The following is an 18941-nucleotide window of genomic DNA, read 5'->3' on the forward strand; positions in this document are numbered from 1 at the left end:
GCCCTCCCCCCACACACACACACTGCCCTCCCCCCCACACACACACACTGCCCTCCCCACCACACACACACTCACTGCCCCCCACCCCACACACACACTCTCTGCCCTCCCCCCACACACACTCACTGCCCTCCCCCCACACACACTCACTGCCCTCCCCCCACACACACTCACTGCCCTCCTCCCCACACACACTTACTGCCCTCCCCCCACACACACACTCACTGCCCTCCCCCCAGACACACTCACTGCCCTCCCCCCCACACACACTCACTGCCGTCCTCCCCACACACACTCACTGCCCTCCCCCCACACACACACTCACTGCCCTCCCCCCACACACACTCACTGCCCTCCCCCCCACACACACTCACTGCCACCCCACACACACTCACTGCCCCCACAACACACACTCACTGCTCTCCCCCCCACACACACACTCACTGCCCTCCCCCACACACACACTCACTGCCCTCCCCCCACACACACTCACTGCCCTCCCCCCACACACACTCACTGCCCTCCCCCCCCACACACACACTGCCCTCCCCCACACACACAATCTCTGCCCTCCCCCACACACACAATCTCTGCCCTCCCCCCACACACTCACTGCCCTCCCCCCACACACACTCACTGCCCTCCCCCACACACACTCACTGCCCTCCCCCCACACACACTCACTGCCCTCCTCCCCACACACACTCACTGCCCTCCCCCCCACACACACTCACTGCCCTCCCCCCCACACACAAACACTGCCCTCCCCACCACACACACACTCACTGCCCTCCCCCATACACACTCACTGCCCTCCCCCCACACACACACTCACTGCCCTCCCCCCACACACACTCACTGCCCTCCCCCCCACACACACTCACTGCCACCCCACACACACTCACTGCCCCCACAACACACACTCACTGCTCTCCCCCCCACACACACACTCACTGCCCTCCCCCACACACACACTCACTGCCCTCCCCCCCACACACACTCACTGCCCTCCCCCCACACACACTCACTGCCCTCCCCCCACACACACACTCACTGCCCTCCCCCCCACACACACTGCCCTCCCCACCACACACACACTCACTGCCCCCCCCACACACACACTCTCAGCCCTCCCCCCACACACACTCACTGCCCTCCCCCCACACACACTCACTGCCCTCCCCCACACACACTCACTGCCCTCCCCCCACACACACTCACTGCCCTCCTCCCCACACACACTCACTGCCCTCGCCCCCACACACACTCCCTGCCCTCCCCCCCACACACACACACTGCCCTCCCCACCACACACACACTCACTGCCCTCCCCCCACACAAACTCACTGCCCTCCCCCCACACACACACTCACTGCCCTACCCCCCACACACACACACTGCCCTCCCCACCACACACACACTCACTGCCCCCTCCACACACACACTCTCTGCCCTCCCCCCACACACACTCACTGCCCTCCCCCACACACACTCACTGCCCTCCCCCCACACACACTCACTGCCCTCCTCCCCACACACACTCACTGCCCTCCCCCACACACACACTCACTGCCCTCCCCCCAGACACACTCACTGTCCTCCCCCCCACACACACACTTACTGCCCTCCCCCCCACACTCACACTCACTGCCCTCCCCCCCACACACACTCTCTGCCCCCCCGCACACACACACTCACTGCCCTCCGCCCCCCCCACACACTCACTGCCCCCCCACACACTCACTGCCCTCCCCTCACACACACTCACTGCCCTCCCCCACACACTCTCACTGCACCCCCCCCACACACACTCACTGCCCTCCCCCCCACACACACTCACTGCCCTCCCCCCCACACACACACTCACTGCCCTTCCCCCACACACACTCACTGCCCTCCCCCCCACACACACAAACTGCCCCCCCCACACACTCACTGCCCTCTCCCCCCCACATACACACTCACAGCCCTCTCCCCCCCACACACACACACACTGCCCTCCCCCACACACACTCACTGCCCTCCCCCCACACATACGCACTGCCCTCCCCCCCACACACACTCACTGCCACCCCAAACACACTCACTGCCCCCACAACACACACTCACTGCTCTCTCCCCCCCACACACACTCACTGCCCTCCCCCACACACACACTCACTGCCCCTCCCCCCCACACACACTCACTGCCCCTCCCCCCCACACACACTCACTGCCCTCCCCCACACACACACTCACTACCCTCCCCCCCACACACACACACTGCCCTCCCCACCACACACTCTCACTGCCCCCCCCACACACACGCTCTCTGCCCTCCCCCCACACACACTCACTGCCCTCCCCCCCACACACACTCACTGCCCTCCCCCACACACACTCACTGCCCTCCCCCCCACACACACTCACTGCCCACCTCCCCACACACACTCACTGCCCTCCTCCCACACACACACTCACTGCCCTCCCCCCACACACACACTCCGTGCCCCCCCCACACACACACTGCCCTCCCCCCCCACACACACACTCACTGCCCTCCCTCCCACACACACTCACTGCCCTCCCCCCCACACACACTCACTGCCCTCCCCTCCACGCACACTCACTGCCCCCCCACACACATACTCACTCCCCTCTCCCCACACACACTCACTGTCCTCCCTCCCACACACTCACTGCCCTCCCCCACACACACACACTCACTGCCCTCCCCCCACACACACACACTCACTGCCCTCCCCCACACACACTCACTGCCCTCCCTCCCACACACTCACTGCCCTCCCCCCACACACACACTCACTGCCCTCCCCCCACACACACACTCACTGCCCTCCCCCCCACACACTCACTGCCCTCCACCCACACACATACACTGCCCTCCCCCCCCGCACACACACACTCACTGCCCTCCCCCACACACACACTCACTGCCCCCCCCCACACACACACTCACTGCCCCCCCACACACACTCGCTGCCCTCCCCCCCACACACACTCACTGCCCTCCCCCCCACATACACTCACTGCCCCCCCACACACACAAACTGCCCACCCCCCCACACACATTCACTGCCCTCCCCCCTCCCCACACACACACACTCACTGCCCTCCCCACACACACATTCACTGCCCCCCCCACACACACTCACTGCCCCCCCCCACACACACACACTGCCCTCCCCCCACACACACCCTCACTGCCCCCCCCCACATACACACATTCACTGCTCCCCCCACACAGATACTCACTCCCCTCTCCCCACACACACTCACTGTCCTCCCTCCCACACACTCACAGCCCTCCCCCACACACACACTCACTGCCCTCCCCCCACACACACACACTCACTGCCCTCCCCCACACACACACTCACTGACCTCCCCCCACACACACACTCACTGCCCTCCCCCCCACACACTCACTGCCCTCCCCCCACACACATACAGTGCCCTCCCCCCCCGCACACACACACTCACTGCCCTCCCCCACACACACACTCACTGCCGTCCCCCCCACACACACTCAGTGCCCTCCCCCCCACACACACTCACTGCCCTCCCCCCCACACACACACACTGTCCTCCCCCCACACACACTCACTGCCCCCCCACACACACACTCACTGCCCCCCCACACACACTCACAGCCCTCCCCCCCACACACACTCAGTGCCCTCCCCCCCACATACACACACTGCCCCCCCACACACACACACTGCCCACCCCCCCACACACATTCACTGCCCTCCCCCTCCCCACACACACACACTCACTGCCCTCCCCCACACACACACTCACTGCCCTCCCCCCCACACACACACTCACTGCTCCCCCCCCCACACACACACACACTGCCCTCCCCCCACACACACACTAACTGCCCCCCCCACATACACACATTCACTGCTCCCCCCACACACTGATTGCCCCCCCACACACACACTCATTGCACTCCCCCCACACAGACACTCACTGCCCACCCCCCCACACACACTCACTGCCCTCCCCCCACACACACTCACTGCCCTCCCCCCCCACACACTCACTGCCCACCCCCCCACACACACTCACTGCCCTCCCCCCACACACACTCACTGCCCTTCCCCCCACACACACTCACTGCCCACCCCCCACACACACTCACTGCCCTCCCCCCACACACACTCACTGCCCACCCCCCCACACACACTCACTGCCCTCCCCCCACACACACTCACTGCCCTCCCCCCACACACATACTCACTGCCCTCCCCCCCACACACACTCACTGCCCTCCACCCCACACGCACTCACTGCCCCACCACACACACTCTCACTGCCCTCCCCCCCACACAGACACTCACTGCCCCCCCACACACACTCACTGCCCTCCCCCCACACACACACTCACTGCCCTCCCCCCCACACAGATACTCACTGCCCCCCCCACACACACTCACTGCCCTCCCCCCACACACACTCACTGCCCTCCCCCCACACACACTCACAGCCCACCCCCCCACACACACTCACTGCCCTCCCCCCACACACACTCACTGCCCTCCCCCCACACACATACTCACTGCCCTCCCCCCCACACACACTCACTGCCCTCCACCCCACACGCACTCACTGCCCCACCACACACACTCTCACTGCCCTCCCCCCCACACAGACACTCACTGCCCCCCCACACACACTCACTGCCCTCCCCCCACACACACACTCACTGCCCTCCCCCCCACACAGACACTCACTGCCCCCCCCACACACATTCACTGCTCCCCCCACACACTGATTGCCCCCCCACACACACACTCATTGCCCTCCCCCCACACAGACACTCACTGCCCACCCCCCCACACACACTCACTGCCCTCCCCCCCACACACACTCACTGCCCTCCCCCCCCACACACTCACTGCCCACCCCCCACACACACTCACTGCCCTCCCCCCCACACACACTCACTGCCCTCTCCCCCCACACACACTCACTGCCCACCCCCCACACACACTCACTGCCCTCCCCCCACACACACTCACTGCCCACCCCCCCACACACACTCACTGCCCTCCCCCCACACACACTCACTGCCCTCCCCCCACACACATACTCACTGCCCTCCCCCCCACACACACTCACTGCCCTCCACCCCACACGCACTCACTGCCCCACCACACACACTCTCACTGCCCTCCCCCCCACACAGACACTCACTGCCCCCCCACACACACTCACTGCCCTCCCCCCACACACACACTCACTGCCCTCCCCCCCACACAGACACTCACTGCCCCCCCACACACACTCACTGCCCTCCCCCCACACACACTCACTGCCCACCCCCCACACACACTCACTGCCCTCCCCCCCACACACACTCACTACCCTCCCCCCCACACACACACACTCACTGCCCTCCCCCCACACACACTCACTGCCCCCCCACACACACACACTCACTGCCCCCCCACACACACACACTCTCTGCCCTCACCCACACTCACTCACTGCCCCCCCACACACACACTCACTGCCCTCCCCCACACATACTCACTGCCCCCCCCCCACACACACACTCACTGCCCTCCCCCCACACACACTCACTGCCCCAACACACACACACACTCACTGCCCTCCCCCCACAGACACTCACTGCCCCCCCCACAGACACTCACTGCCCTCCCCCCCAAGACACACACTCACTGCCCTTCCCCCACACACACTCACTGCCCTCCCCCCCCACACACTCACTGCCCTCCCCCCCACACACTCACTGCCCTCCCCCCCAACACACATACTCACTGCCCCCCCAACACACACACTCACTGCCCCCCAACACACACACTCACTGCTCTCCCCCCACACACACTCACTGCCCTCCCCCCACACACACACTCACTGCCCTCCCCCACACACACTCACTGCCCCCCCACACACACACTCACTGCCCCCCACACACACCCACTGCCCCCCCCACACACACACTCACTGCCCTCCCCCCACACACACACTCAATGCCCCCCCCCACACACACTCACTGCCCCCCCCACACACACACTCACTGCCACTCCCCACACACACTCACTGCCCCCCCACACACACACTCACTGCCCTCCCCCCACACACACTCACTGCCCCCACACACACACTCACTGCCCTCACCCTCCACACACACTCACTGCCCTCCCCCCACACACACTCACTGCCCTCCCCCCCACACACTCACTGCCCTCCCCCCCAACACACACACTCACTGCCCCCCCCAACTCACACACTCACTGCCCCCACAACAAACACACTCACTGCTCTCCCCCACACACACTCACTGCCCTCACCCCCCACACACACTCACTGCCCTCCCCCCAACACACACTCACTGCCCTTCCCCCACACACACTCACTGCCCTCCCCCCCACACACTCACTGCCCTCCCCCCAACATACACACTCACTGCCCCCCCAAAACACACACTCACTGCCCCCCCAACACACACACTCACTGCCCTCCACCCACACACACTCACTGCCCCCCCCCACACACACACATTCACTGCCCTCCCCCCCACACACACTCACTGCCCTCCCCCACACACACTCACTGCCCCCCCCACAAACACACTCACTGCCCTCCCCCCACACACACACTCACTGCCCCCCCACACACGCACTCACTGCCGTCCCCCACACACACACTCACTGCCCCCCCCACACACACTCACTGCCCCCCCCCACACACACACTTTCTGCCCTCCCCACACACACACACTGCCCTCCCCCTGACACACACTCACTGCCCTCCCCCACACACACTCACTGCCCTCCCCCACACACACTCACTGCCCTCCCTCCCACACACTCACTGCCCTCCCCCCACACACATACACTCACTACCCTCCCCCCCCACAGACACTCACTGCCCCCCCCACACACATACTCACTGCCCTCTCCCCACACACACTCACTGTCCTCCCTCCCACACACTCACTGCCCTCCCCCACACACACACACTCACTGCCCTCCCCCCACACACACACACACTCACTGCCCTTCCCCACACACACACTCACTGCCCTCCCCCACACACACTCACTGCCCTCCCTCCCACACACTCACTGCCCTCCCCCCACACACACACTCACTGCCCTCCCCCCACACACACACTCACTGCCCTCCCCCCCACACACTCACTGCCCTCCCCCCACACACATACACTGCCCTCCCCCCCCGCACACACACACTCACTGCCCTCCCCCCCACACACACTCACTGCCCCCCCACACACACACTCACTGCCCCCCCACACACACTCACTGCCCTCCCCCCCACACACATTCACTGCCCTCCCCCCCCCACACACACACACTCACTGCCCTCCCCCCACACACACTCACTGCCCTCCCCCCACACACACTCACTGCCCCCCCACACACACACTCACTGCCCCCCCCACACACACTCACTGCCCTCCCCCCCACACACACTCAGTGCCCTCCCCCCCACATACACTCACTGCCCCCCCACACACACACACTGCCCACCCCCCACACACATTCACTGCCCTCCCCCCTCCCCACACACACACACTCACTGCCCTCCCCCCACACACACACTCACTGCCCCCCCACACACACTCACTGCCCTCACCCCCCACACACACTCACTGCCCTCTCCCCCACACACACAATCACTCCCCTCCCCCCCAACACACACACTCACTGCCCTCCACCCACACACACTCACTGCCCTCCCCCCACACACTCACTGCTCTCCCCCCCAACATACACACTCACTGCCCCCCCGAACACACACACTCACTGCCCCCCAACACACACACTCACTGCTCTCCCCCTACACACACTCACTGCCCCCCCACACACACACACTCACTGCCCTCACCCCCCACACACACTCACTGACCTCCCCCCCAACACACACACTCACTGCCCTTCCCCCACACACACTCACTTCCCTCCCCCCCACACACTCACTGCCCTCCCCCCCAACACACACACTCACTGCCCCCCCCAACACACACACTCACTGCCCCCCCCAACACACACACTCACTGCCCCCCCAACACACACACTCACTGCTCTCCCCCCACACTCACTCACTGCCCTCCCCCCACACACACACTCACTGCCCTCCCCCACACACACTCACTGCCCCCCCACACACACACTCACTGCCCTCCCACACACACTCACAGCCCCCCCACACACACACTCAGTGCCCTCCCCCCACACACACACTCAATGCCCCCCCCACACACACTCACTGCCCCCCCCACACACACACTCACTACAACCCCCCACACACACTCACTGCCCCCCCCCACACACTCACTGCCCTCCCCCACACACACTCACTGCCCCCACACACACACTCACTGCCCTCACCCCCCACACACACTTACTGCCCTCTCCCCCACACACACACTCACTCCCCTCCCCCCAACACACACACTCACTGCCCTCCCCCCACACACACTCACTGCCCTCCTCCCCACACACTCACTGCCCTCCCCCCTAACACACACACTCACTGCCCCCCCAACTCACACACTCACTGCCCCCCCCAACACACACACTCACTGCTCTCCCCCCACACACACTCACTGCCCCCCCCACACACACACACACTCACTGCCCTCACCCCCCACACACACTCACTGCCCTCCCCCCCAACACACACTCACTGCCCTTCCCCCACACACACTCACTGCCCTCCCCCCACACACTCACTGCCCTCCCCCAACATACACACTCACTGCCCCCCAAAAAACACACACTCACTGCCCCCCAACACACACACTCACTGCCCTCCCCCCACACACACTCACTGCACCCCCCACACACACACATTCACTGCCCTCCCCCCCACACACACTCACTGCCCTCCCCCACACACACTCACTGCCCCCCCCACACACACACTCACTGCCCTCCCCCCACACACACACTCACTGCCCCCCCACACACACACTCACTGCTCTCCCCCCACACACACCCACTGCCCTCCCCCCACACACACACTCACTGCCCCCCCACACACACTCACTGCCCCCCCACACACCCATTCACTGCCCTCCACCCCCACACACACTCACTGCCCCCCCCCCCCCACACACACACACACTCACTGCCCTCCCCCCCCAGTCACAAAAAAATCCCAGGCAGCGTTTCAGGGCCTTGGAGCAGTGGGGGAGGGGAAACTCCATGAGGGGGCGCATGCGTTCGGTATCTGGGCCTATGACTCCATCATGCACTACGTAGCCGAGGATGGCTAGACGGTCGGTGCTGAACACGCATTTGTCCTTGTAGTAGGTCAAGTTAAGGGTATTTGCGGTATGGAGGAATTTGCGGAGGTTGATGTCGTGGTCCAGCTGGTCGTGGCTGCAGATGGTGACGTTGTCGAGGTACGGAAACGTGGCCCGCAAACCGTACCGGTAACCATTCGGTCCATCTCCCATTGGAAGACCGAGACTCCATTTGTGACACCGAAGGGAACCCTTAGGAAGTGGTAGAGCCGCCCATCTGCTTCGAATGCAGTGTATTTGCGGTCGCCTGGGTGGATGGAGAGCTGGTGGTAGGCGGATTTCAGGTCCTCCGTGGAAAAGACCTTGTATTGTGCAATCTGATTGACCAAATCAGATATGCGGGGGAGAGGGTACGTGTCGAGCTGCGTATACCTGTTGATGGTCTGATTATAATCGATGACCATCCTGTGCTTCTCCCCGGTCTTTACAACCACTACCTGAGCTCTCTAGGGGCTGTTGCTCGCCTCGATAACACCTTCTTTCAGTAGCCGCTGGACTTCCGACCTAATGAAGGTCCGGCCCTGGTCACTGTGCCGTCTGCTCCTAGTGCCGACGGGTTTGCAATCCGGGGTGAGGTTCGCAAAAAGGGAAGGCGGGTCGACCTAGAGGGCCGCGAGGCTGCAGACAGTGAGGGGGGGTATAGGGCCGCCAAATTTAAACACCCCCCCTACCCCACGCACACATACTTGCTCACTGCCCTCCCTCCTACACACACACTCACACAAAAAAACATTGGCATGCTTGAAGGTGTGTTTAGGTGCCTTGATAGATCTTGAGGTGTCCTTCAACACACATAAGCCAGAGTCTTGCACACCCTCACACTGCTGTAAGGATTGGACCTTCAGGAAGAACGAGATGCAGAGTGCAGTAGAGGAGGGGGAGTATAATGCGGCCATTCCACCAGCAATGGTGGATTCACTGTATGGGATGCTAGGGTAGGAAATCCTCATGGAATGATCGGGAATCTACAGGAATTGGCATCAATCACCCAGTGGTCAAAGAAAGCATTCTGGGAGATTTAAAACCGCAACAGGGAGCAGGCACGCAGACGGGAATTGGCCAAGGCAGAGTTTTCTCTCTCTCCCTTCTGTGTTTATTTGCTCTGCGTCATCTTTAATGCAGGTAGCTGGCTCTTCATCCGTACATGTGCGCCGGGTGTCTCTGGCTGTGCCCTCAGTCTTTGCAGTGGCAACATGCCGCCCAATGGAATGTTCAGACATTCCAGTTCAGTGCTGATGGGACAGGGCTGCTTTGCTTCGGAGTGGAAAGTGCGACATTGCAGTCCTAGGCTCTCACTGGTTACAGGAGCTCTGGCCCGGGACTTTTAAATGATCCAAGGACAATGGATGGCACGGTGGCACAGTGGTTAGCACTGCTGCCTCACAGCTCCAGGGACCCGGGCTCAATTCCGGCCTTGGGCTACTGCACGTATGGAGTTTGCACTTCCTCCCGTGCCTCCGTGGGTTTCCTCCGGGTGCTCCGGTTTCCTCCCACAGTCCAAAGTTGTGCAGGTTAGATGGATTGGCCACGTTAAATTGCCCCTTCGTGTCCAAAGGTTAGGTGGGGTTACTGGGTTATGGGGATAGGGTGTTCTTTCATGGGCCGGTATAGACTTGATCAGCCGAATGGCCTCCTTCTGCACTGTAAATTCTATGACAGCCAGAGCTAGAGTTGGGAGTTTACAGATAGGATTCTCCTTCATCCATGACAGCTTCTGCACAGAATAATGTGCACTTCTCCTGTTACTGGCCTTAGGCACATATTTTAGGTACGGTTGGGGGCAATTGTGAAGATTCAAAGTAGCTAGGTAAGTTTAAGCTTCTCAATTGACTGGCATTCTGATTTCGACTTCAAGTCCCTAAAACCAATGCTGGAATTGAAAAGCAGCCGGTTTTATTGGAATGAAAACAGGGTTGAGTTGGAGCCTCCTTTGCTAAATGTGTGTGTTTTCTCTCAGTTTTCTATCTGCGGTTACGGGAATGAGTGTCAGGGGACATCGCTGCCTACTCACCCTGGCTGTCCTGAGAAGGTCATGCAGTTTCTTGCAACACTGCTGGCCGGTTCTGCGGTGTTTGCCACGGCGCTCAAGGCCTCTCCCACCTGCTCCCAGGCCTGGTGCACGGCGGCGGGTGGCAACCTACTGCTCATCCCGGGGTACTGCTTCCAGTAGGGTCTCCAGATCCGCGACTGTGAACTGCAGTGCCACTCTCCTTGCTGCCATCTTGTTGGCTGGGATGTGTGCGTGTGTGGGGAATGGGGTGCTTATATGCGGCTGCAACTTGTCAGCTTCTGGTATCGGCCGTATTCAATGGGGGTGGCACGGTAGCATAGTGGTTAGCACTATAGCTTCACAGCGCCAGGGTCCCAGGTCCAGCTTGGGTCACTGTCTGTGTGAAGTCTGTATGTTCTCCACGTGTCTGCGTGGGTTTCCTCCGGGTGCTCCGGTTTCCTCCCACAAGTCCTAAAAGTCGTGCTGTTAGGTGAATTGGCCATTCTCAATTCTCCATCTGTGTACCCAAACAGGCGCCGGAATGTGGCGACTAGGGGCTTTTCACAGTAACTTCATTGCAGTGTTACTGTAAGCCTACTTATGACAATAAAGGTCACTATTAACGGTTGATGAATTGCTCTGGGAACGGCACCCATTTTGCCAGCGTAGAACACCACAAATTCAGTCCCGGCGTCAACACTGAAACATAGAGCCCCCCTGCCGATCTTGAGTGCTGAGACTTGGTTTAACTTCAATACATCCTTGAGATGAGATTGTGTTTCAGTGGTGGATGGGTAGGTTGGATCTGAGGAAATGTATAGACGGAGAGGGATCAATGTAGCTGCAAAGTTAGTTGTTGCAATGAGTGAAATGCTGAAGTAGGCTTCAGAAGTCAGAGTAACGTACACATCAGGATGTAGTTGAACATGTCATTGTACTCACCTTTCCTGTCCTGATTAGATAATTGAACGGCTTCTGGCCCTGCATCCAGGAGAGTGGCACCGCATTCCTGCTAGTCATTGAATGACAAAGTAAGTGAGATGAGTGAGGAACAAGCAGGCTCACCTGTCGCAGTAACGGTAAGCGAACGTCGCATGAGATGCGAAGCTCAGCTGGCCTGGGTCGCAAAAGTTGGCCAGCATGGATCGTGAGGGTTGTCCTGCTAGTAAAAGTGGATCCTGGGAAAATAGTTTGAAAAACATTGCCCTTGACTGCAACAAGACAGAGAGAATGAGCAGAGGCAACACAAAAGGAGGAGGGCGGGGGAGGTGGATGCCTCTCAGCAGGATTCTATATCCAACCAGGGTCTACAGGGAACAATTCTCCAACCTGAATTTCGACAAGGAACAGTGTGTAAGGTGTATGCACTTTATTAAGGATGTTCTCACTGAAATCCGCCACCTACTAAACCTGATTGTAACAGAACAGGGCAAGGACTGCATTGCCAGTGGATGTAAATGGGAATGTAGTCATGAATGCTAGAGCAGGCAGCATTTACAACATCTCCCGGTTTGCCAGCTACTGTTACTTAAGGGGGATCACTGATGCTCAAGGGTCCAAGTGAGCTGAATACATTCTATTCTCTGTAGCCAGCGAGAAACAGGAAAAGCAAACAGACAGCCTAACACGGACTGCAAACTTCCCCATGGTGTAGGATGCCATTGATTGTACAAATGTTGCTTTGGGGCCACAGCATGCTAACTCTGAGATGTACCACAGTTAAAATTGTAATCCCTCAATATCCAACTGAATTGCGACAAGATGCGGCAGATTATACAGGTCGTGAGTCTCTGGAACTCTCTTCCTCAAAAGGCAGTGGAAGGGGAGTCTTTCAATATTTTTAATAGATAAATTCTTGATTAACGGAGGTGAAGGTTTATTGGGTGGAGGCGGGAATGTGGGGTTGATGTTGCAATCAAATCGGCCGTGATCTTGTTGAATGGTGAAGTAGGCTCGAGGGGGCGCGTGGCTTGATCTCGCTCCTAATTTGTATGTTTAGAATGTCAGCTCAATATCCTGACAGTAATCTTGATGACTTCATTCTGCAGACGTCTGTTGTGCCATTGGCAATTGAAACCACATGATAAACCAAAGGGTGGCTTCTGGGTGACAAGAGCTATGCTTTGAAGACATGGATTATGACTCTGGTTTGTAACCCACACACACATGGACAGCATTCACACAGTGAAAGCTGTGCAGCCACCACAAGGAAATGAAAGATCAGTGCCAGACTGAATCAATGCTTTTACTCCCTGGACCATTCTAGAGGAACCCTGCAGTACTTGCCAGAACATATCTCAATGTCCATTGTGGTCCATGTTGGACAGCCTTGCCATCGTGAGCCCTTACCACTAGTTACATGATGAGCAGGTGAAGAGGCAGAGGGAGGAAGCAAAGTGAGTAGGCAACCTCACTCTGGCTGTGTGTGAGTGATTGTGATACCTAATTTCTCATTTACCAACAATCCCTCAAGTCCCAAATCACTCACCGCCCTGACTTGGAAATATATTCCTTCACAGTTCCTTCACTGTCACTAGGGCAACATCCTGGAACTCCCTCCCTAACAGCACAGTCGGTGTACCTACACGTCAAGGACTGCAGCGGGCTCAAGAAGGCAACTTACTACCACGTTCTGAAGAGCAACCTGGGATGGGTAATAAATGCTGGCCTAACCAGTGACGCCCACATCCCGTAAATTAATAAAAAAGATAAAATAAGGGACGGCACGGTGGCGCAGTGGGTTAGCCCTGCTGCCTCACGGCACCGAGGTCCCAGGTTCGATCCCGGCTCTGGGTCACTGTCCATGTGGAGTTTGCACATTCTCCCCGTGTTTGCGTGTGTTTCGCACCCACAACCCAAAGATGTGCAGGCTAGGTGGATAGGCCACGCTAAATTGCCACTTAATTGGAAAAAATGAATTGGGTACTCTAAATTTAAAAACAAAAAAGATAAAATAAATTTAAAATCCCACTGCGCGCCTTCCATCTGTTACCGAGCACCACAATGTTCCCTTTGCCACCAAGGAAAAGTAAAAACCAACACAATCAAACATTCCGAACCAGGGCAACAAGGTGGCCCAGTGGTTAGCACTGCTGCCTTATGGCGCTGAGGTCCCAGGTTCGATCCCGGCTCTGGGTCACTGTCCGTGTGGAGTTTGCACATTCTCCCTGTGTTTGTGTGGGTTTCACCCCCACAACCCAAAGATGTGCAAGGTAGGTGGATTGGCCATGCTAAATTGGCCCTTAATTGGAAAAATATATAATTGGGCACACTAAATTAAAAAAAAAACATTCCAAACCAAACTTATAAACCAAACAATGCCATATTACATTCAAATGTCAACTACACACTTGCATGCATTTCCTTACTGCCTGTCTTATGTGTGTCTTTGCCTGTCCTAGTTCTCAGATGCAGTCTCCAGTCATAGCAGCATCTATGGTGGAAGGCAATTGATTTTCAGTGGCTGTGACTGCCGTTGGCCTTGGAGGGCAACAGCATGGCTGGCTGACAGGCACCAGCCAGTGCAATGGCTGACTGGAAATTGTGGAAGGAATGAGTGCTGCCATCCTGAGGTAGAAGGCAGCTTTGTGCTATGTGGGGCCACAGCCACTCACTCAACAATCTGAGTGATTAGTTGGAGGACAGGTTGCTGGTCTGCTTGGGGACCATGAAAGCCACTTTGAAGACCGGTATCCATAACTATGATGGCAGCTGCCTAAACCAAGGTGCCCACTGCATTGCTGGAGAATCTTGCAGCCTATTTTCTCCCCTATTGCATCATAACTCACTCTTTTTCCTGTTCAAACTCTCGTCAACAAACAGTTCCAAACCTACTGCAACACAAACGCACCTCTTCTTTAAGAGATGCCGGTGGATTTTAGTAACCTAGCCTTGCATGACCTCGGGCTCCTGCTAAGCGTTGCAGTCACTCAACAACACACTTTGCATAGCAATCATGCAAATTAACAGGCAGCACTAAATTGGCATGCTGCCTATAGTGGAGACAGCTGGTAAGGGTTAATACTTTATCATGATCTCTATGTCTATTTTCAACGGCTATTGCATTTAACTCGCTCTCATCAGTTCACACTATTTGTGAACTGTATAGTGAACTGTATACTGTGAACAGTATAGTGTTCAATTCTGGTCGCCACACTACCAGAAGGATGTGGAGGCTTTAGAGAGGGTGCAGAAGAGATTTACCAGAATGTTGCCTGGTATGGAGGGCATAAGCTATGAGGAGCGATTGAATAAACTCGGTTTGTTCTCACTGGAACGAAGGAGGTTGAGGGGCGACCTGATAGAGGTATACAAAATTATGAGGGGCATAGACAGAGTGGATAGTCAGAGGCTTTTCCCCAGGGTAGAGGGGTCAATTACTAGGGGGCATAGGTTTAAGGTGAGAGGGGCAAAGTTTAGAGTAGATGTACGAGGCAAGTTTTTTACGCAGAGGGTAGTGGGTGCCTGGAACTCACTACCGGAGGAGGTAGTGGAGGCAGGGACGATAGGGACATTTAAGGGGCATCTTGACAAATATATGAATAGGATGGGAATAGAAGGATACGGACCCAGGAAGTGTAGAAGATTGTAGTTTAGTCGGGCAGTATGGTCGGCACGGGCTTGGAGGGCCGAAGGGCCTGTTCCTGTGCTGTACATTTCTTTGTTCTTTGTTTTGTTATTCCATTTGAAGCTGCATTTTTTTAACCATCCATTTAGCGGATCTTTGCCTATTTACCTGCTTGTCCTATTCCTTCTTTGGCATGTTGCTGCCGATAGAGCAATTGATTGGCAGAAGTTAACATGGCAGTGAATGCACCAAAACTGCCACGATCTTCCAGTTCTTTCTCTCAGTATGTAGTTGACTCCAGTGCTATGGGGCGCGATTCTCCACTCCCATGCCGGTTGGGAGAATCTCCTGGGCCGCCAAAATTTCCGGGGACGCCGGTCCGACGCCCTCCCGCGATTCTCCCAAGCAGCGGGAACGGCCCGGTCGAGTTTCGCGGGCCGCAGGCCGGAGAATCGCCGGAGACACCCAAAATGGCGATTCTCCGGCACCCCCGCTATTCTGAGGCCCAGATGGGCCGAGCGGCCAGGCCAAAACAGCGGGTTCCCCCCGGCGCAGTCCACACCTGGTTGCTGCAGTCGTGGGCGGTGCGTGAACGCTGGGGGGGGGGGCGGCCTGTGGGGGGTGAGGGGGATTCCTGCACCGGGCTTCACCTGGAACGTGGGGTGGCCCGCGATCGGTGCCCACCGATCGTCGGGCCATCCTCTCTGAAGGAGGACCTCCTTCCTTCCGCAAGACCCGTCCCCCATCTTCTTGCGGGGCGGATTTAGACAGGAAGACAACCATGCATGCGCGGGTTGGCGCCGGCCAACCAGCGCATGCACGGATGACGCCCGTTATGCGGCGCCGGCCGCGTCATCTATGCGGTGCCGCTTTTACGTGGGCGACAAGGCCTGGCGCGTGTAGATGACGCGGCCCCGATCCTGGCCCATTGTCAGGGCCTGAATCGGTCGGGACCGGGGCCGTTCCGCGCCGTCGTGAACCTCGACGACGTTCACGACGCCGCGGCCACTTCGGCGTGGGAGTGGAGAATTCCGCCCATGATCTTTCAGAAGGTGCCGATTGTAAAATTGATCTTCCCACTGCCATTTTTAATACTTCAGTGACCAGCCAGCCGACTGTGCCAGCAGGAGCTGTTGCTGTAATACACGTTTTTTAGGCAAGGCCACTCGCGAGAATTAAATGTTTTGGAAGGAAAAAAAATGACCTTTTAATTCCATTTGATAAGGGTTTAATTTTCATTCAATTAGCTGAAATATAGCTGCTATAAATGCTTGAGCTCCTTACAGTGGATGAGATTCCAGTGCAATTATGTGATCTCATTGCATGTCAGCCTCCAGCTTGTTTTTTTAGTTTAAAAAATGGCAGATGTAATGGAGCAGACAGAAAACGGAGCCGGTATGGCAGGATCATGAATTTTTCTACAAACTATGAAGACCATATCAGATGAGAACTTAAGTTCACTTCAACTCAATATTGCATTACGACAGGTCTCAAATTAAAAGTATTGCAAATGTTTATATATTCCTCCAAGTAATGTCAAAAGCAAAAACTGCTGCTGATTTCAAGAACATTGTCACCTTTGCATATCTTAAAGAAGCAGAGCCTGATTTAGATTGGAGCCTGTTAATCGACTAACACCATTGCCACTGACAGCTCTAAAGGCAACACGATAATAGAATTCAGATAGATTTGATCTCAGTAATCAAAGGAAATCTGTTTTTCAAACAATTCTTTGAATTTGTTGAAGAGAAGTCTGTTGCTTTTCAACTTGGGGAATGTTACTGCTGAGGTAAAGAATCCTGCCTTGTTTCAGCATCAGCATCAAGAGCTCCCTTTACTCTTGTAGAAGCTGCAGGCTTGTGGTGGCACTGCCCAACATGTGGGCCCTTGCATCTGTCAGGAACACCCACTGGCAAATGTGCCTGGTTCACTGAGGCCACGGGCGGGATTCTCCCCTACCCGGCCGGGGGTCCCGGCGCCGAGGAGTGGCGTGAATCACTCCGGTGTCGAGCCGCCCCAAATGTGCGGAATCCTCCGCACCTTCAGGGGCTAGGCCCGCCCCAGAGTGGTTTGCGCCCCGCCGGCCGGCGGGGAAGGGGCTTGGCACCACGCCAACCGGCGGCGAAGGGCCTCTGCCAGCAGGCGTGAGTTGGCGCATGCACGGGAGCGCCCGCGTGTGCTGACGTCATCCCGCGCATGCGCGGGAGGGTTCATCTCCACATCGGCCAGCGCGGAGGACCACAGCGGCCGATGTGGAGGAATAGAGTACTCCCAGAGCACAGGCCCGCCCGTGGATCGGTGGGCCCCGATCGCGGGCCAGGCCACCGTGGGGGGCACCTCCCAGGGCCAGATCCCTCCGCGTCCTCCCGAGAACCCCGGATGCCGCCCGCGCCGCCTGGTCCCGCCAGTAAGGACCTACTCCAATTTACGCCGGTGGGACTGTCAAAAAATGGGCGGGACTTCGGCCCATCGCGGACTGGAGAATTCGGGCGGCCCCGGGGCCCATTGAGTCGTACCAGTCCCCGCCATTCTCTGAGGCGGGCGGCGCGATTCACGCCGGGGCGATTTTTGGGGGGCTGGAGAATTCGGAGGACGGCGAGGCCGGGATTCACGCCGACCCCCGGCAATTTTCCGACCTGGCGGGGGTCGGAGAATCCAGCCCCACGTGTCCGACAAAACCTGCTTTAAGTGGACGGCATGGTAGCACAGTGGATAGCACTTTTGCTTCACAGCGCCAGGGACCTGGGTTCGATTCCCGTCTCGGATCACTGTCAGTGCGGAGTCTGCATGTTCTCCCTGTGTCTGCATGGGTTTCCTCCGGGTGCCCCGGTTTCCTCCCACAAGTCCTGAAAGACGTGCTGTTAGGTGAATAGGACATTCTGAATTCTCCCTCAGTGTACCCGAACAAGCGGCGGAGTGTGGCGACTAGGGGATTTTCACAGTAACTTCATTGCAGTGTTAATGTAAGCCTACTTGTGACACAAATAAAGTTTATTATTATTATAAGTCAAAACAAATTCTGCGCTTTACAAATCAAACTCTTTTACTTTGGGGCTGCCACCTGCAGCCACATTA

This window comes from Scyliorhinus torazame, chromosome 13 (assembly GCF_047496885.1).
Source record: "Scyliorhinus torazame isolate Kashiwa2021f chromosome 13, sScyTor2.1, whole genome shotgun sequence".
Lineage (NCBI taxonomy): Eukaryota > Metazoa > Chordata > Chondrichthyes > Carcharhiniformes > Scyliorhinidae > Scyliorhinus > Scyliorhinus torazame.